The following is an 18446-nucleotide window of genomic DNA, read 5'->3' as shown; positions in this document are numbered from 1 at the left end:
CACAAAGTCTGGAGAAAAAACATGTAGCGTATAAAAGATCATTTATTAAGACAATGACCCTAAGCACACTACTAAGAAAACTAAAAAATTTTTTAAGAATTCCAATATTAAATTGCTTGAATGGCCGGCCCAGAGCCCTGACTTGAATCCTATCGAGAGTTTATGGTTTTTTACTGGACGCAAAAGTTCCATTCGCCCAGCGCAATAATACGGTAGATTTTTTCAAAAGGTTACAGTCTGAATATGAAAAAACGATTATATTGAAAAGTTAATACAAAGTATTCCTCAGCGTCTGGAAGCAGTAATACAAGCAATAGGTGGCAATACCAAATATTAATTTTGTTATGTGTTCCATTTATTACGCATAGAGTGTCCACTTATTTTTGTCTCCTGATAAATAGCTATCATTTTCGTTATGGTGCAAATATAATCTTCAATTATTCACTAATAATAATAAAATATATTTTACAAATAATAAAATAAAACTTAAATTTATAACAGTCATGTTAATTCGATAAAATACATTTTTACCTGTTTCCACTAACTGTCCTCTTATTTTTGTCCCCGACGGTATGTGCAAAGCATGGAATTTGTGTGCTTAGTAATCTTGCTGAAAAAATTCACAACAATTGCCTGTATACCGGCTCATAAATTAGCAATACAAGTGTACGTGGAACTACTATAACTTTATTATAAACTCAATATCTTAACCGTAGAAAAATGGAAAGTGCGTGTTAATGAATCAAAGGGCGCGTTAATGAATCTGAAAAATTTGATAGTTTTATGTCTATTAGTTTTCCTGAAAATAGTCCCAATACGCGAGATCGCCAAAGAGTTGAAGGCAAAAGTGATATTTTGGAAGCACTGTGCATAAAGTAGCACTTTCATAGAAAACTCGGTCTGCTTAAACAACTCATTTCTCTAGACGTCCGTGTTATTAAAAAGTAATTTATTTTTGCTTGAGATAAATGAAAATCTCACGTGTCATTTCCGGTATTATATCTTCAGAACGATACGTTTATGTTACATTTCTCAAACAAACAGAGAACTCAAAAGCGCAAGCTAGTAGTGGCATGATGCAATGTCGTAGTAAACGTGACTTTCTAACGCACGGATAAAATGCCGTATCAAAGATTGGAAAGCTCCAACCTTTCATCCGCTATCGGACACTCTACTGTTCAATAGCTATTATCATCAATACCAGTGAATCTTGATCGTATTCATTGTATTTAAGACTTTTGTTAAAGAACAATAAACAAACTTTTGATTTATCGATCATCGTTCCGAAGCAAGCACTTATTGTGAGACTTGTATTTAAAAAGGCACTTGAGAGATTACGATACAATAGGAAATTCAATTGTATCGCTTCTTTAGATATATTATTTCGTTATCTACAACATTGCCGTTACTTCAAGGTTATACTTTTGTTATTTATATTTTTCAAGTCTCGCTTTATCGTTAGTATCTACTCTACCACCATCCCATTGTTACTAAAGAATTTCTGTAGACTTTTTTTGTAATTGTTTCAACCTCGATCTTAATATACATGTTTATAATCTTTCGCACGACATACGAGTTCTATTCAGATTTGACAAAAATTTGGGCTAACCCCTTGCACTACTACATATTTATTTTGTAATTATAGTGATTAGAAATTAATTCATCGTTCAGAATTTCGTAGAAAAAAAAGAAAATTTACATTTATTTTATGCCTATGTTTTCTCCGACTACAACAAAATAAAATTCTATTTCGTTGTAAAGGAAATTAATAACACTAATAACTAGACTGTGGATTTTATGCATTTAGGTCAAAATGGGTAGGCGTATTTTAAAACAGTAAAGACATTAGAAAAATGTTAAAAGACTGTTATATTAGTTTCAACCTATTAAACACATTAAGATAGAAAATAAATGTCTATTTCACTCCAGTCTGTTGCAATTCAGGTAGAAAATTTTTATTTTGCATAAAGATCCGCAGTGTACTAATAACATACAGTGACTCCCAAAAATATTCGGACACTAGCTATAACTAACTTTACGACTTGATAATTCCTTTGTTAATAAAGGAATCGTCCCGGGAATTGTTTCTAGCAATAAAAGATTTATTAATGTTGATAAACATAGATAATTTATTTGAAAAATATACATAAATTCCATAATAAAAATTAGTAAGAGAAATGATGTACCATTTTTGGCTCACAAAAATATTCGGACAATATTAATTTTTCAATTTAGATAATGTAATTTAGCATTACAAAATTTGTTTAATACTTCGTGGCATAACCATTTTGTTTAAGAACATGTCTTAATCTGTTTGGCATACTGTTTGTAATTTTTTAAAAATATTCAACAGTTATATTCGACCACTCAGTTGCAAGTCTTTGTTTTAATTTAGCTATCGATGTAATTGGGGTTTTTCGAATTTTTCTATCCAATTCATCCCATAAATTCTCGATAGGATTAAGGTCCGGTGATTGGGGCGGCGAATGAAGAATTTTGGGGCAGCGGTATAATAAAAATTCTTGCACAATACGTGACTTGTGCTTGGGGTCGTTGTCTTGGTAAAACTTAAAAGTATTATTAAGCCCCATTTTTTCAGCACTTTGAATTAAATTATTTTTGAGTATATTTAAATAATGATTTTTGTCCATGATACCGTCAATAAAAACTAGGTTACCGACTCCATATGACCAAATGCAACCCCAGACCATTACGCTGCCTCCGCCGTGTTTCACTGTACCTCTTGTATTTTCAAAATTAAACTCTTTATTCGCTTTCCGCTACACCATAGTTCTTCCGTCGGAATTGTACAGATTGAATTTGCTTTCACCAGCAAATATGACATCCTTCCACCATGTCTCATCCTTAGAAATTAGCTCTCTTGCAAGGGTTTTTCGTTTATCAATATTCTTTTCGTTGATAAATGGTTTCTTTCTAGCTACTCTTCCATTGTAACCAGCTTGCCTCAGCACTCTCCGAACTGTTTCGGCTGAAACATTCTTGGAGCTTTCTCCTAATAGCTCACTAACTAGTTTTGGAGCACTTAAGCGCGGATTTTTTTTCACTTTCCGAATAATTTTGCTTTTCTCCCTCGTACATAAGAGACTTGGTCTTCCAGTTTGCGGAATAGAATCAATGCGATTCTCAATATAAAATCGTCGACAGATATCTGCAGCAGTACTCTTACTTATACGAAGCATTGCACTAATTTCGCGATAGGTTTTTCCTTTTTCTCGATGAAAAATTACAAGCTGCCACACATCGAAACTCGTATTCTTTCCTTTGCGACCCATTTTGAACGAATTCACGTTTACTACTGACAGTAGTGAGGTGGCATGGACATCTAATGGTCCACGAGATTCTGTTTGTAAACAAACGTTTTCCCGTCCTTGGAATATCGCGTCCCCAGAAGGTGATTGCCAGAGAAATATAATACGTGTCCGAATATTTTTGTGAGCCACAAATGGTCCATTATTTCGTTTAATAATTTTTATTATGAAACGTATATATATTTTTCAAATAAATTATATATGTTTATCATCCTTAATAAATGTTTTATTGCTAGAAACAATTTCCAGGGCGATTGCTTTATCAACAAACGAATTATTAAATCATAAAGTTAGTTATACCTGGTGTCCGAATATTTATGGGAGTCACTGTACATATTTACTAGACTCTGTTCAGAATCTTCATCACGATTCTGACTCGATGTTGTAGGGCAAGGGGTTAACAAACATTAAAAAGATAGCGTTTCTTGTGCCACACGAGTGTGCACAATAGGGATCAAAGAACATATGAAACCGATTTGTACGTAGGTACCCGCAGCAGTGCTTTGGAAAAAAAGTACGCTGACAAATGGAGCAAGACGAAGCCCCTCAAATCCGAATCTCTCGTATCTTCCATCGCGCTCGGCTCGGGTCGGCCCGGCTCGGCCCGGCTCGGCTCGGCTCGGCTCGACAAGACGTCTCGCTGTAGCCGGCATTCTCCGCGCGTCGAGGCTAATTCGCTGTGATTTACGTTTGCCCTGGGGTCCAAGACCCCAGTTCGAGGCAGAAAAAAAAAATATATCAAACGCCATAAAGCCTCTCGGTATTGTGCTGACAGCGATTCCGCTGGAAACGTATGCAGATCGAGCGATAAAAGGACGCGGTGGTACAGAAAGAGAGCGACCTGACAGACAGACGGAGAAAGAAATTGAAGGCAGAAAGTCGAGCAGCGGATAATTTACAAGGCGGGGAGAGGTTGGACCGAATCTCTAGTCGGCCATTTACGGGAGTCAGGGTCGTTCAGGGGGGGTCAACGTCCTTTATACAGGTGATGGTCGTTTAACGACTTTCTCTTTCACTCCATGGAAAAAAAATCGTAGCAGAAAAATATGATGAACGAAGCACTCGTTGCATCGATGCACCCTTTTCCCGACAGGGGATGGTGATTTTCAAAATAACACACGACGAACAACTTCAAAAACATTTAACGATGGTAAGCTTCCAACGGCGATGAACGACCTTCAAAGGCCGACGTATTATAAGTCAATGAAATCACCTCGAAACGAACTACACGCTTACCTAAATATAAACATACAGTTCCGTATAAAAATGATGGAAGGTCACCTTGAAGTCTCTTCAACTGGGACAGCCTGTATAGTGTACGATCCTGGCTGTTTCCGACTGTATAAGGGATAGATCGCGTGAATGAGATCACGCGTACATTTAAAGTAACGTAGAACGTACAAAAAATAAACTGGGAGAGAACAGAGTGGGGGGAGCAACGCACAGATTTTCCGAGAAACCAATAAATGGAGAACGTAAGCGAAGAAGGACCTTGAAACGATGGGCCCCACGATAGCGAAGTAATACACCGATAAACTTGATGGGCTTGTGCCATATAAAAGTCTTCGCGAAGTTGTAAAATGCGAGATTTAATCAAATTGAATGCAGTTTTAATTCGTCCTCGATTCACTGGAAACATCGATAAGAGGAAGGAAGGACTTACAATTTTAGGCTCCGGGCAATCGCTCGCTCTGTAAAAAAGGGCCATTTAGTTTCCATTAACTCGAAATATTGTTTCTGTGCCCCGCGATCGTGCACGGGTGTCAAGGAAAAAATTAATTCGACACTGGTTTCATCAGGCGAGCCGTAAGTGGCGCGATCTATTTAAGGTCGTTCAGGTTCCCGCAAGAAACGGGGCAATTAACGCCGAATGTTTGCAGAAGGGAAAATGAAACCGTGAGCCGCGGCGCAGCAGGACGAGGGAATGGAATATCAGAGAGGACTGCGAAAATCGTCTGTCCCTTTTTGTTCCCCGAGCAATTAACGGGCCGCGCGAATCGCGGCGCGCTTTAAGCGAACCTGTCAGGAAATTACTTTGCTTGAGAAACTTGACATAAACCATCGTGTCCTCCCGGCCGCCTGCAAAGAAGCTTCTTTAAAGATTCGCGTGGAAATTTCTCGGCGCAACGAAATTATCTCGACGGGCACAATGCGCGTGGCATAATGGACGAGGAAAATGGCAACGGCGCGCACCGGGGAAATAATAATCCGCCGTGAACCTGTTGGCTCGCCGGCGAAAGCCGAACAATAATTGCATTTATTAGCGAATAAAAGGGAAGGCAGGTTTCCCGATAGGCCAACCAATTTTTCACCGGTGAACGATCAATCTTGATCTCACTTTAACCACCCTTCTCTGCACTCTTCTCTTCCTGTCTATCTTTCCTTTGCTTGCTCGGTACAACTATATGGTGAGCGATGCAGTCGTAATTTAATGGGTCAATGTATACAGGCCACGGAAATCGCTCCCACTAATGACAAATCGATAAAACTGTCAACTAATTAGCGTATCGATACAATGAACAGGCTGGTTCGTTATTTTTCGATGGTGTGTTTCGACAATTTGTCATCTGGCGATGCACCTTCGAGCCCTATGTATTCTTCGAATTTTCGGAAATATATGGTCCTTACATTATCATAACTAGGCTAGCTTTAAAAAACACAAGAACGTTTAAAAACTGCTTATTTCACTGTTGTTTTTCAGAAAAAAGTTTTATGATATAATCCATAGCTTGTATAGTGCAAGTTACGTTAATTATCTATTTATTTAGTTTCGTTAAATGAACGTTCCTTAGCTTTTCTGACATGGTATTTAGGTAAAACTATTGAAAGTGTAATCTGTAATGTGCATCTTTGGAAAAATTCGAATGTTTAATATTGTACTTCGAGAGTTGAAAACTGCAATTCGCTTTTCTAACATACACATTAATAGTTCAATTCTATTAGAAAAAATAGCTTCCCTGTTTATGTCTCCAAGTTAATTTTTACTTGTTATTTAACACTAAACCTACCAAGCACAAAACATATAAAAGTGAAACGTCTTATAGAAGGGAGAAGATAGAATTTACTTAAACCTTGTACGATTTTTATTATAATATCTGCTTAAATAAAGAAGTCAATTCAGTAATATCCTATGAAAACGTTTTTATAATTTCAATAATTGTGAAATAGAAAATCGGTCATTTTGAACGTGGTAGGTTTAGTGTTAGAAACGAAAGCACGTTAATAGGGGCGATTTCGCTAAAAGGGACAAGTACCCTAATCATAACCCACAAAATCGCAGTCATTTGCATTCCTAAGACACTTAGTATTATAGCCCCTTGAATCCCCCAGATTCCAAAGAGTTATCTGTAATCATAAGACCATTGGAGATGGAACCCTTTATACGTACTCTTAAAGCCCTTCAACAGGGTCCGCGTATACCTAAGACCCTTGAAACGGTGATCTTTGTACTGACATGATCCTTAGAACTGATACGTTCCAATGACACTTGGAATTATAACCCTCTGCATTCCCATGACCTACAAAAACTGCGACCCTTTGTATTCATAAGACGTGACGCGACCCTTTGCATTCCTAAGCACCTTGGACATTTAGACCTTTGTATTCCTACGGTTTTTCGTAAAGATAAGTTAGGGTAAGGGACCAAACTACTGTGGGGGTTCCAGTTACTGTGCCTAAATGAATTATGCTTATTTTTAAAACATAGTAAATATTAAAAACGACATGTACAATAACATGTATATTAACTCCTTAACGCACAGTTGTTTTTTAAAAAACCGGAAAAAAATCAATTTTTGATATACTGCGCTTTTGTTCCATGGAAAAAGGCTATATTTTATTCTTGCATAAATAAGTGTTATTTCTTACAATCCCATGTAAATGACAAATATCAATAAAACGATTTTTTTTCTTTGCTTTCACATTGTTATTTTCAATTCTCGATTATATTCGAGTGTGAAAAATTATAGCAGCATAAAATACAACGTCGCACGAATTATCTCGAGTGTGCACAGTTTGGCCTGTTTAGCGCGCTCGAATTAACTCGAGCGTACAAGTTAAGGGGTTAACTGATTTTAATGAAAAAAATGTAATATCTCTTTTTTAATATTCGTTATGCTTTAAAAAGAAGTATTATTAATACAGGCACAGAAATCGTCACGCACAGAGTGTCGTCCCCAAATATAATATAATGAACAGATCACATTGCATAGTTACAACTTTTATTTCAATGAAAGTTCTAAAGAAATGATCTCATCATTCTAGATTCTTAGAGTATTTTTAAAAAATGCATTTAACGGATAAACGCACAAAAAATGTATAAACTTCAACGATTGCTAAAGTGTCCGAATATTAGTGTGAGTGACTGTACTATATCGGGACCACATTGTAGGACTAATAACGAGAGCTACGCAGACATCACGTCAATTTCCGAAATGGTTCGGGGGACTTCCGCTTTAACGATGAAAAAGTGTTCGCCGGCGACCGAATGCCGATCGATTACCGATATAGGGGTAGCTCATTGTTCGCTGGTCGCATGCCGAATGAGGAACAAGGCCTAGATTCGTGGGCCGGCGACGATCAAGGCCACGCACAGCGTCGAACAACGACGGCGACGGATACATCGGTCCGCGTAGCTTCTGGGCCAATCGAAAACAAAGGGACCATCCTGGCCATTGTGCGCGAAGACGTCCGTGCGCATGCATCGTGCACCGAATCCGAACATGTTCATCGGATACCGTCGGACACAATTCCTCCAGGTGCGCGTATCGATTCCACGGTCGTATTTCAGTGAACACGCACACATGCATCGGACCACTGCCCAGAAGGTATTCAAACGTTTCTGAATTTGCGAGAAAGAGTCGGAATGAAAGGGACCTCTGCGATCACCTCGAAGACGAAAAACTCCTACCAACGCATTCGAGATATCAATGATGCAAGTGATGTGACGAGAGCTCTTCGTAACTAAACTGTAGCGTAACAATAATGTAAATACAAAAAATTTACATAAGTTAGCGTGTTGCCAGTAAAATATACTGTAGCATCTTCCTTTTCCATTCTTTCGAGATACTTACTGTCTACGAGAAAAACGCTGATCCGTGTGTACCAGAGACACGCGCGAATAAGACTGCAAAATTTGAAGACGACACGTTTGAAGAATTTCGTTGAACAAAATATTAGTCCGCTCGGTGTCGTAGCAGAGTGTCGTTTAGGTTCGAAACTGTAACGGAGGGTGTGGGGCGCGCGAGAATCATGTTCCCAACGATTTCCGGAACAGTTCACGGAAGACGTCGCCCCGGAATCGGATACAGAGGAACTCGCCTAGATACATGAGCTCCCGAAACTGGGCCATCGGATAATTATTCCGCGGTAAACGACGCTTCGAGCTGTCTGTCATTTCCCTCCCTTCGCCCCCCCCCCCTTCCCCCCGGCAACCTACGGTGTTTTTTCGCGGGCGTCGCGGTTCGTCATCCGGCGTGTTGTTACAGCTCGGTTCTCGGGACACGCGTCATTTTCGGATCCGTTACAGGTAGAGGGGCGGTAGAATGAAAATTGGAAACGGTGACCGTCACCTTCAGGCGAAATGACGTCGGTTCGACGACGACGCGACCTCTGTATGTGTGTGTGCGTGCGTGCGTGCTCCCCTGTGTCCGTGTTTGCCGCCCGTCTGTGCCCTCTGTGACACAATTCGACGAACTAGAGGCCGCCCCGTCTATAGACCAGCCACCCCTCGTTCCATATTCTGCGCAGTCGATGTATCGATACGCGGCCACGTCCGCCCGTCGAAACATACCTATCGAGATCAATACGAGCGACCGCCGTCGACGGAAAATTAACTGGTTTCGTCGGATGGGCAAATATTTTCCACGGCGACTAAATCTCGTTATCGTTCGGAACGAAAGTTTCGTCTCGGCTCCGCTCGTGGAACATACACGCAGGCACGCATTCCCATCGGCCCCTGGAACACCGAGATGTGTATCCACTCGCGCGACAAGGAAAAAGTTTCGATGGATTATTATTAACGGCGCTGATAGTTAGGCGGCCTTGCGACGCACAGCGAGTCGAAATGACGAGGGAGTAAAGTTTTCCTTCGATATAAAACGATGGCTCGCGACAGCTTCCGACATATTGCGGATAAGGGTATCTATTCGGCTTGACATTGCTTCTGAGTGGGCCGAGAGTTTACGGGTCCCATGAAGTTGTCCCGCAGATCGTAAAATGGTCGGGCTGCGGTATCTTCCGTTAGGAAGGAATAGGGTAAGGGACCCAATTACTGTGGGGATACCAGTTACTGTGCTTACAATAATTATACTTATTTTTAAAGCATAATGAACATTAAAAAGAGATATTCATAGAGAAGATATAGAGGTCCAATTTTCTATGCTCGATTTCGATAGATTGGCGTATTCTGAGTATAAAAGTACTAAAGTGTATTTATCCTAATACTTACTGTTGCTGAGATATGTGACTGTTTTCATTCTATTACTTTCATTATGGAACGTATTCAAGGATATGCTCACTACGTTAAATGTAAACATTGGTAGGCTTTCGACGTCTCTCAGTGTCAGTCAGCTTTTCAGTTAGTGAAGATAAGATAGTCAATATAAAATTTTCATTCGAAGAACAATTTGAGACGCTTCTAATTTATGGAAAAAGTAAGAGAAACGCAATTGTGGCTCGAAATTTGTACGGTAAAAGATGTCCAAATCGCATATGCCCTTCGCAAAAGATTTTTGAAAGATTGTGTAATAAATGAAAAGAAACTGGAATTCTCGCTGTTCGTAAGATGAATCGTGAAAAGCCTGTATGTAGCGATGAAGATACTGAAATGAATGTTGATGCAATGGTACATCATAATCCTCATATCAGTGTACGTCAGATTCAGCGCGAATCTGAAGTCAGCAAAAGTAGTGCATCACGAATTCTCACTCGTCACAAATATCATCCGTACCACGTTAGCCTTCACCAGAAATTACATGACATGGATTATGTAAATCGTGTTAGATTTTGTGGATGGACTCAAGAGCAGCTACAAATCAATCCACTTTTATTCTTTTTAATACTATTTACCGATGAGGCTACTTTTACCAGCACTGGGCGTGTTAATTTACATAACTCGCATTAGTGGTCAGTACAAAGTTCTCACTGGCTACGAGAAATTGATCATCAAAGACGCTGGTCCATTAATGTGTGGTGTGGAATCATAGGGCAACAAATAATTGGGCCTTATTTCATTGACGGCACTTTTACTGGTCAAAAATATGATACGTTCTTAAGAAATACATTGCCAAATTTATTAGAAAACGTGCCATTAAGCGTTCGTCAGACAATGTGGTATCACACTACGCTCGAAGAGTGAGAAATACACTTAATGAAATATTCCGAAATCGATGGGTAGGACGCGGTGGCATTATTTGCTGGCCAGCACCAAGTCCAGATTTAACAACCCTAGATTTTTTCTTGCGGGGAACATTGAAAAATATTGTGTATCGAGATGCACCAACTACTCCGGAAGATATGAAGCAACGAATTATTGCAGCGTGTGCTACAATAGACGTTCCATCAATAAGACGTGTAAGAGACGCAACAGTTCAAAGACTATAACGTTGCATCGCTGCAGATCATTCGAACATTCTTCATGAAAACAATCAAATATCTCAGTAACGGTAAGTTTTAGGACAAATACGCTTTAGTACTTTTATACTCAGAATACGCCAATCTATCGAAATCCAGCATAAAAAATTGGACATTCCATTAAAAAAAAAAAACAAATGTGACCTGTATATCTTCTTTACTCCTCCACTTGCAAGAATATCATTTATACCATATTTTGTTGTTTCTTAAACCCTAAACTTCTGTACGTAACATTTTCTCGTATTGTTTGAAATAAATCAAGATATTCAAGCGGACAAAAGTCGTGGGACACGCTGTATATGTTATATATCTCTTTCTTTAATATTCATTATGCTACAAAATTTCGTATAATTAATACAAGCACAGTAATTGATACCCTCACAGTAATTGAGTCCCTTACCCTAGACCTGACTCCTACGCCTGAAGGGAAAGAATTTCACAAAAAGGCCGTAGATGCACCCACATCAGATCAATTCATATTCATTGCCATGTCACGACTAATGGTAATGGTGAAAGAGTTACTTAGAGAAAAGATGGAAAACAATATGTGCGATACATCGAATAGAGAACCTTTTCGGACAAAGGACAAATAAGACTTGATCCGATAGTACCGCAACTGGACAAATGGCAACCATGGATCAAGCCACGCCAAGACGTGAGAGCTAAGTTTTTGGATTACATCATGTTACATCATAGAAGGGTTCCCCCACAATGCCTCAGGACTTTCGCTTGCCACCCTTGACCAGATTAGGCTGGTAATCAAGGATCATGGCTTCAAGTTCATTTCGACGATGGAGTCGTTCATATCAGCCAAAAATAGAGTTTTGAAACATGCCCCAGTTGCTCAACAGTTCGTGAACTTGAAGAAGGCTCTAGAATCTCACAGAAGAAAACACGGAGAGAAATTTTCATATTACAAAGATATACCCTTTACCTAGACCAGACACCTTGCATTATCGGTTACACCAAAATCTATATTACGCAGCAATCCACGCCTGCGTGCATAGACATAAATTCCGTACATACACATATTCTGCGTACATAGACGTAAATAGTTAACTAACGAACATTAAATATGTAGCCGAAAGACGTGCTACATATACACAGTGTCCAGGTAATTTCATTGTGTCAACTTTCCTCGATTTTCCTTACCGTATAAACATTTAATGGTTTCATTTTTTAACACTGTAGCGACCATGGTGCGTGGAAACGTTGGAATTTTTGGAGCCCTTGTGGGAGTGGAGAACCTCCCCTTATTTTAACGGTTTTCGGGGACCTTATTAACGCGCTGTCAGGAAGCAGAAAAACTCAGAAAGCTACTGATGTTCGGCGTAGACACATCGCGTTACGTTTCCGACCTGTCGATTCCGCGCGCCTTTTCTCACCGACACCTTCGTTATATTAAATCGTTTTAATACCAGTACGAGTTGCAACATTCAGTATCTACCTGAATATCCTAAAACGCCCTGTATAAATATTACAATCTATTAAGGACAACGCCATAGTAATTGGAGTAGCGGGCCAGCGGCCCTAGAAAAGGTTCCCCGCGGAGAGCCACCATGAAATTTCGATCGCGGAGCCGGGAAACGCTCTCGACGTTCCATTTCGGGTCACAATGGGTCCCGTGTCGCCGGGAATTAAACGCAGTCCCAGTTGCGAGTTCCGTGAAGTAGATCGAGGCGATCGGATCCTTTTACGAGCGACTTCGGAACAGCGGGAGAGTAGCAGAAGTGAACGGAGGACGACGGAGGAAGGAAGGAAGGAAGGAAGGAAGGAAGGAAGGAAGGAAGGAAGGAAGGAAGGAAGGAAGGAAGGAAGGAAGGAAGGAAGGAAGGAAGGAAGGAAGGAAGGAAGGAAGGAAGGAAGGAAGGAAGGAAGGAAGGAAGGAAGGGAGAGAGGGAGGGAGGGAGGGAGGGAGGGAGGTAGGGAGGAAGAGAGGGAGGAAGGGAGGAAAGAAAACGCGACGTGGCGGAAAGAAAAGTTGGCAGCTCGTTGAAGGGAGGCAACGACTGCTGGCTTTGCTCGGTGGTAACGAACGACACGAAGCTGGAATTAGGGAAGGACGGCGGCTCGGGGATGCGATGGCGGCCTCGGGGCTCCATTTAGAAGGGAGGAGAGCCGAGTTCTTTCAGCGGGATCGAGATAACTCGGACAGCTCGCGGGACTGACACGCGAGCCGACCGAACTTTCTTGATTAAATTATCGGAAGCACGCTCGGCTCGTGCTTTCTGAGGCCAGGCTCGGGGCGCAGTTGCCACGCACATCGATCGACCCGACCGATTTGTTCGACCGGCTCTACCCGTCCCACTCTATTCGCTCTCGGTCCTTGCCGAAAACTGCCCGAGGAAACGATCGTTTGACACCGGAACTGCCGAGCTATCGAAACAACTTGTCCAGAATTTCTCCGGGAATACTTTCAACCCCTCGCAACTTGCCCGGTTCTTTCGCAGCTGAGCTCATTAGGCCGGCTTTATTGCATTAACTCCGAGCGGCTTTACCCTCCGCGAGAGGGTGAACGAATTCGAGTTTCTTGCGGGGTCTCTAACGATTAGTAGACACGGTATTCTCGACGGGTTCGTATGACAACACCGACACAGACTTTCTCGACAATGTTTACATCGAGGCTATTTCATCGACATATGTCTTCACCGACAACCCCTACTCATCGATATTTCATTCTTACCGACCTATACTTTCATAGACACACGGTGACTCTCATCAATATTATTCGGACACTCTTCAAAATCGCATAACTTTTTTAATATTGGATCATACTTTTTGGATTTATTTTTTGAGAAGTTAGAACAATTGGTTTGCTACGTAACGTGGAAACGACTTTCGAAAAAAATTGCAGTTGGTCGGAATTGCAGAGAAAGTACTAAAAGTTGTATTTTGCAACATTTTTCATGTGCTCATTTTGAAAATTTGGAAAGTACGTTTTGTAGATCTGTATCAATTATACATATTCTGAAAATTTAATAAAAATCGGTCAAAGTTGCAACGAGCTGCAAACGTTTTATAAAAAAATTTTATTTTACATAACGATCAGGAATACGCTAAATAATGGTGTAATGTGTAAGAGTAGTGTATAGTGTTTTCTGCGTAATATCCTTCCATCAAACATCACGACAAAGTAGTCATTTGGAAAATAAAGTCTGAGAACGGCCATTGCCGTGGCTAATTACCAATTACACCGATCTGCGTCATCAATTAGCGATCGCAGCATAAATTCTTCGCGACGTTCGAACAATACGCAACGAAGTATAATGATGATGACGATGATGCTCTTGGCAGGCAGGAAAAAAGTACACCTTTTATGGCATTATTACAAAACTGTGAATATTGATGAGAATAAAGGTTTTATCTAATTAGCTTATGGCAATTGACGTCGAAAAGATATGCATCTATTCTAGTAAAGCCGAGGTCCTGTTTAACAGTACGATGCATGTAAAAAACGAGTTTTGGTATTTTTTAACTACTTGGAATGTTTCTTGAATTTTCTTACTTCGCACACATAACCTTGAATTGCAAACAGCATAAGCATACAGAAAAATATTAAAACAAATAAAAAATAAAATATTTTTCCAGATACACTACTTAATAAGTTTGAATTAAAAAATGGTGGTCTTACTCACGAGACATACTGAAAGATTATTTTTCATAAAAGCCATAGTGTACCACAGAACTACTGTTGTGGCATAGGGTAAGGTACATTACTGTGCCTGTGGTATGTTCATTATAATTATTTTAAAAGCATAATGAATATTACAAAATAGATATATAACATATATATAAGCACATTGTTTACGGGACATTTCGTGCGTGGCCTTGAGCCTGGCACGGACGATATTTTAGCCACCACGTAAGAAATTAGACATTTTTAGAAATAGGTATAACTTTAAAATAACGCTATAAATAACAAAAGTAGTATGTCTATACATATAACAAGTATGTGTGTGGTGGAACTGTCACAAAGACCCGACTTCCACCAGCAGACAATGAAAACGGATTTTTACGTGTCCCGCAAACCACGAGCAGTCTAAAAAAACGGATTTATCCGTGTTCCGTCAACAATATGTTAACTGATTTTAATAGCAAAAAATTTAAGAAATTTAATACATATCTCTTTCTTAATATTGCTTTAAAAATAAGTATAATTAATATAGGCACAGTATTTGGTACCCCCACAGTGATTGAGTCCCTAACCCTAGCTCCCTCTTGCATGGAACTCCTAAATTTTTCAAAAAGACATGAACTTTTATGGTCTTCGTTCAGGCCAGAAATTCTCGTGGCCGTCTCGAGGATGGCCTCGAGCAGTTCAACTGCGGCTGCCATCTACTGATTGCGCGGCGCACTCCGAAACACTGACCCGACGATAATGCTTGAATTATTGCCGCCAGTAATTAAATTGAACGATATTGCATCGCAACTGTGGGGATCCGTGCATCGTGTTTCCATTACGGCTGGGTGCGAATGTTTTCCCGGCAACGGAAAAATATTTGCCCGCGATCGATGTGATCCGAGAACGCGCGGTCCCGAGTTTACTCGGAAAAAATTGTTGACTGTTTACTTCGTTTCCGCAAATCTGTGCCGGGTAAAATTTTCGGGAGAAATATTTCAAATACTATTTTAAATAATCGTTGTTCTACAATTCAAACAAAATACTACTCGAAATAAATGGTAAAATTTCCGCAAATAAAATATTTTTACTTTTACATAGGATATTTTTATTTTGATAATTTAAAACATAAAATAGGATATTTTTATTTTGATAATCTGAAACATAAAATAGAATATTTTTATTTGTATAATCTAAAACATAAAATATGGTATTTTTATTTTGATAATCTAAAACGTAAAATAAAATATTTTTTTTTTGGATTATCTGAAACACAAAAGAAAGTATTTGAACTTTGCGTTAAATAGTATTTAAAATATTTCTTGACGATAAAATTAGATTAGGGGAGCAAGTAACATTAAAATGCTAGAAACCATAATTGATTCCATATTTTGACTTTTTTCTCATGTGGAATCACCCCCTCTCCAAGGTTGTAAACAATACAGGGACACTTCTAAACAATTATGTGAATCTCAATTGAAAAGTAACCATGGTCACCTGAGCTACTGCGCAATAGGAAGCTAGTGGTTCATAGGTCGCGGAATTAGGTTTGCTAATGAGACCGGTAGACGCGGCTCTCCTGACCGAGCGAAAGGCTAAATCTCCCGGAAAAAAACGAAAACGCGATTCGCGAGAGAAAAATCGGCCGCCGCCTTCGGTGGAACGGCATTTATGCCGCGCAATTTGATATTCAAAATTCCGCGGGAAAAAAGGGGTTTTGTAAACGATACTCGATAAAATACGACTCCCCCGGCGAAACAGATCTATGGACAAATGTTTGCGGATACAAAAAATGCTTATAACTCCGGCGATCATTTTTCCGCGGCCGGAGTGAAACAATGCACCGGCGTTACCGATGGCAATCAAATGTTTTCCGAAAATTCGCTTTCTCTTCTCTGTTTCTCCGTGCGGTCATTCGTAACGAACAAAATCCACCGTTGCAACGGAAAAATAACATCCGACTCGATCAACGCTTCATCTTTAAAGGAGCGCGTTGGTGATCTAGCTTTTAATGATTTTCCAATAGGGTATCTTTACGGTTTCAGTCATTTATCGTGTCACTTAACCATATTTTTATTGAGAGGAGAACCTTGTGTAAAATGAAATTTTTGAGCATTTTCTTCTTTTTTTGGTTAAATCGATAGGAAATTTCCTCAGGAATACGATCAAAAAAGTTAGGAAGTGATCAGAGATGTTCTTGTACGTTATTGTCAAAATAAAGTGAACGGTTGTAATGGGCGGAGTGAAGAGAAGAAAAAACGGCTGAAGTACAACTTTTTGAGAAAGAGGAAGATCTGTTTTATGGCCCTGGAATCGCAGATTAGCAAAAAACCGTGGCAAGTTAAAATTAATTAAGATTTTTCACGATTTTTCTGTTACTCAAACTTTAAACGCATTTTTCTCGAAACGTAAAATTTCGCAACGTAGCTGAAAACTGGTTAATCAATCTTTACAAAACTTGGTATATATATTCTATAAATACTTGGCCACAAGAGAGCGAGCTCCGATTTTTAAATTTTTTATTTAAAACATTGTTATTAACAATTGTGCATAACAGAAAATTCGTTTTTTGCAAAACATGGCCATTTTTGAAATTTTGCAAATTTTAATAAAAGAAGAAGGTCATGTTGTGCGTACTTGCATAAACTAACGATTCCATTTTGATTTTTTTGTTTCAGATCATTTTTGTGCACTGTACGCTGCACTGCGCATTTCCAGGATGCAATTTTCAAGACGCCATTGCACCATTGAAAAATATTTTTGTTTACATTATAACGTTAATAAATGATACCTCAAATTTTTAGTCAATCTACACATTACATTTTTCAAAAAAAATTCTTAAAAAACACCATTTACACAAGGTTCTCCCATAACTCTCCGTATGTTATACCATAGTCATTCGTAGCCCGTCGCGGTGGGGATAAGCTCAAGTGACCATCAATATGTACAATTTTCTTCCGATATAAGACGACGCTTTCTATTTCGAAATAAGAAAATCGCTATCCCCGCTCCTTCATCCGAAATACGACGAAAGCCGGTCCCGAGCCATCGCCTTATATCGGAAGAAAATTGTAGTGAAGAAAAAACTATGACTCCAGCATAGGCCTAGAATTCACAGAAATCCGAGGGTTAAAGATATTCGAGAGTCGAAACATAAAATATCTGGAAAGAGACAATTTTAATGGAATTATTAGTTCTAGCGTTCGACTGCGTTTATCATCTTGGATAAATTCTTGAGAATTCTATTCTCTGCGAACGAACACGTTAACACGTTGACTGCCATGTCACCCATATGTGGGTGACGAAATTATTTATCCAGATTTTAGAATGAATTTTCTATAAAATGCAACAGAGTTGGAGGATTACTCAATATCATACATTTAATTTTTTTCAATCTTTATTTCATTAAATAACTTACTTTGATTTTATGGAATTTTTGAGGTTTCTAGTGTGGCAGTCTAAGTGTTAAAGTGGAAATATGGTGCTTGTTGTCGGTTGAATCGAAAATTCACTTGAAAGAGTCCTCTCCATCATACACGATAAGCTCCGTCATACGAGTTCTATTCTTCGCGAGCGAAGACTACGCGCCGGATACGTGGCGCTCGCTGCCAATTGAATCCACAATATACTCTACAATCATGTTTACCACCGTGGACAAATTTGTGGCTCGGTTCTGTTCTTCGAACGAGAGAATTAATCTGAAAGTACGATGTTGTCTCTGAATTTTCATCCAATTTCGCAAGTCCGCCTATAACCTATGACACCACGAACAAAGACTACGCTTGAAAAACGGTGTTGCCAATTGAATTTTAATCTTGCTCTCAATATTTGTCCATCAAGCTCAATGAATTCACCACACGGTGCAT

At 39.4% G+C, this 18446-nt stretch overlaps 1 protein-coding gene across 4 annotated transcripts in view; it reads right to left on the bottom strand.

The window, feature by feature from the left end:
• Mtd (TLD domain-containing protein mustard) overlaps nt 1-18446 on the bottom strand; it is a 331444-nt gene that overhangs the window by 241037 nt on the left and 71961 nt on the right. The gene's annotated exons all lie outside the window — the stretch shown is intronic.

This window comes from Halictus rubicundus, chromosome 18 (genome assembly GCF_050948215.1).
Source record: "Halictus rubicundus isolate RS-2024b chromosome 18, iyHalRubi1_principal, whole genome shotgun sequence".
NCBI lineage: Eukaryota > Metazoa > Arthropoda > Insecta > Hymenoptera > Halictidae > Halictus > Halictus rubicundus.
The sequence above is the reverse complement of the archived record's forward strand: the minus strand, read 5'-3'. Positions and strand labels throughout refer to the sequence as shown.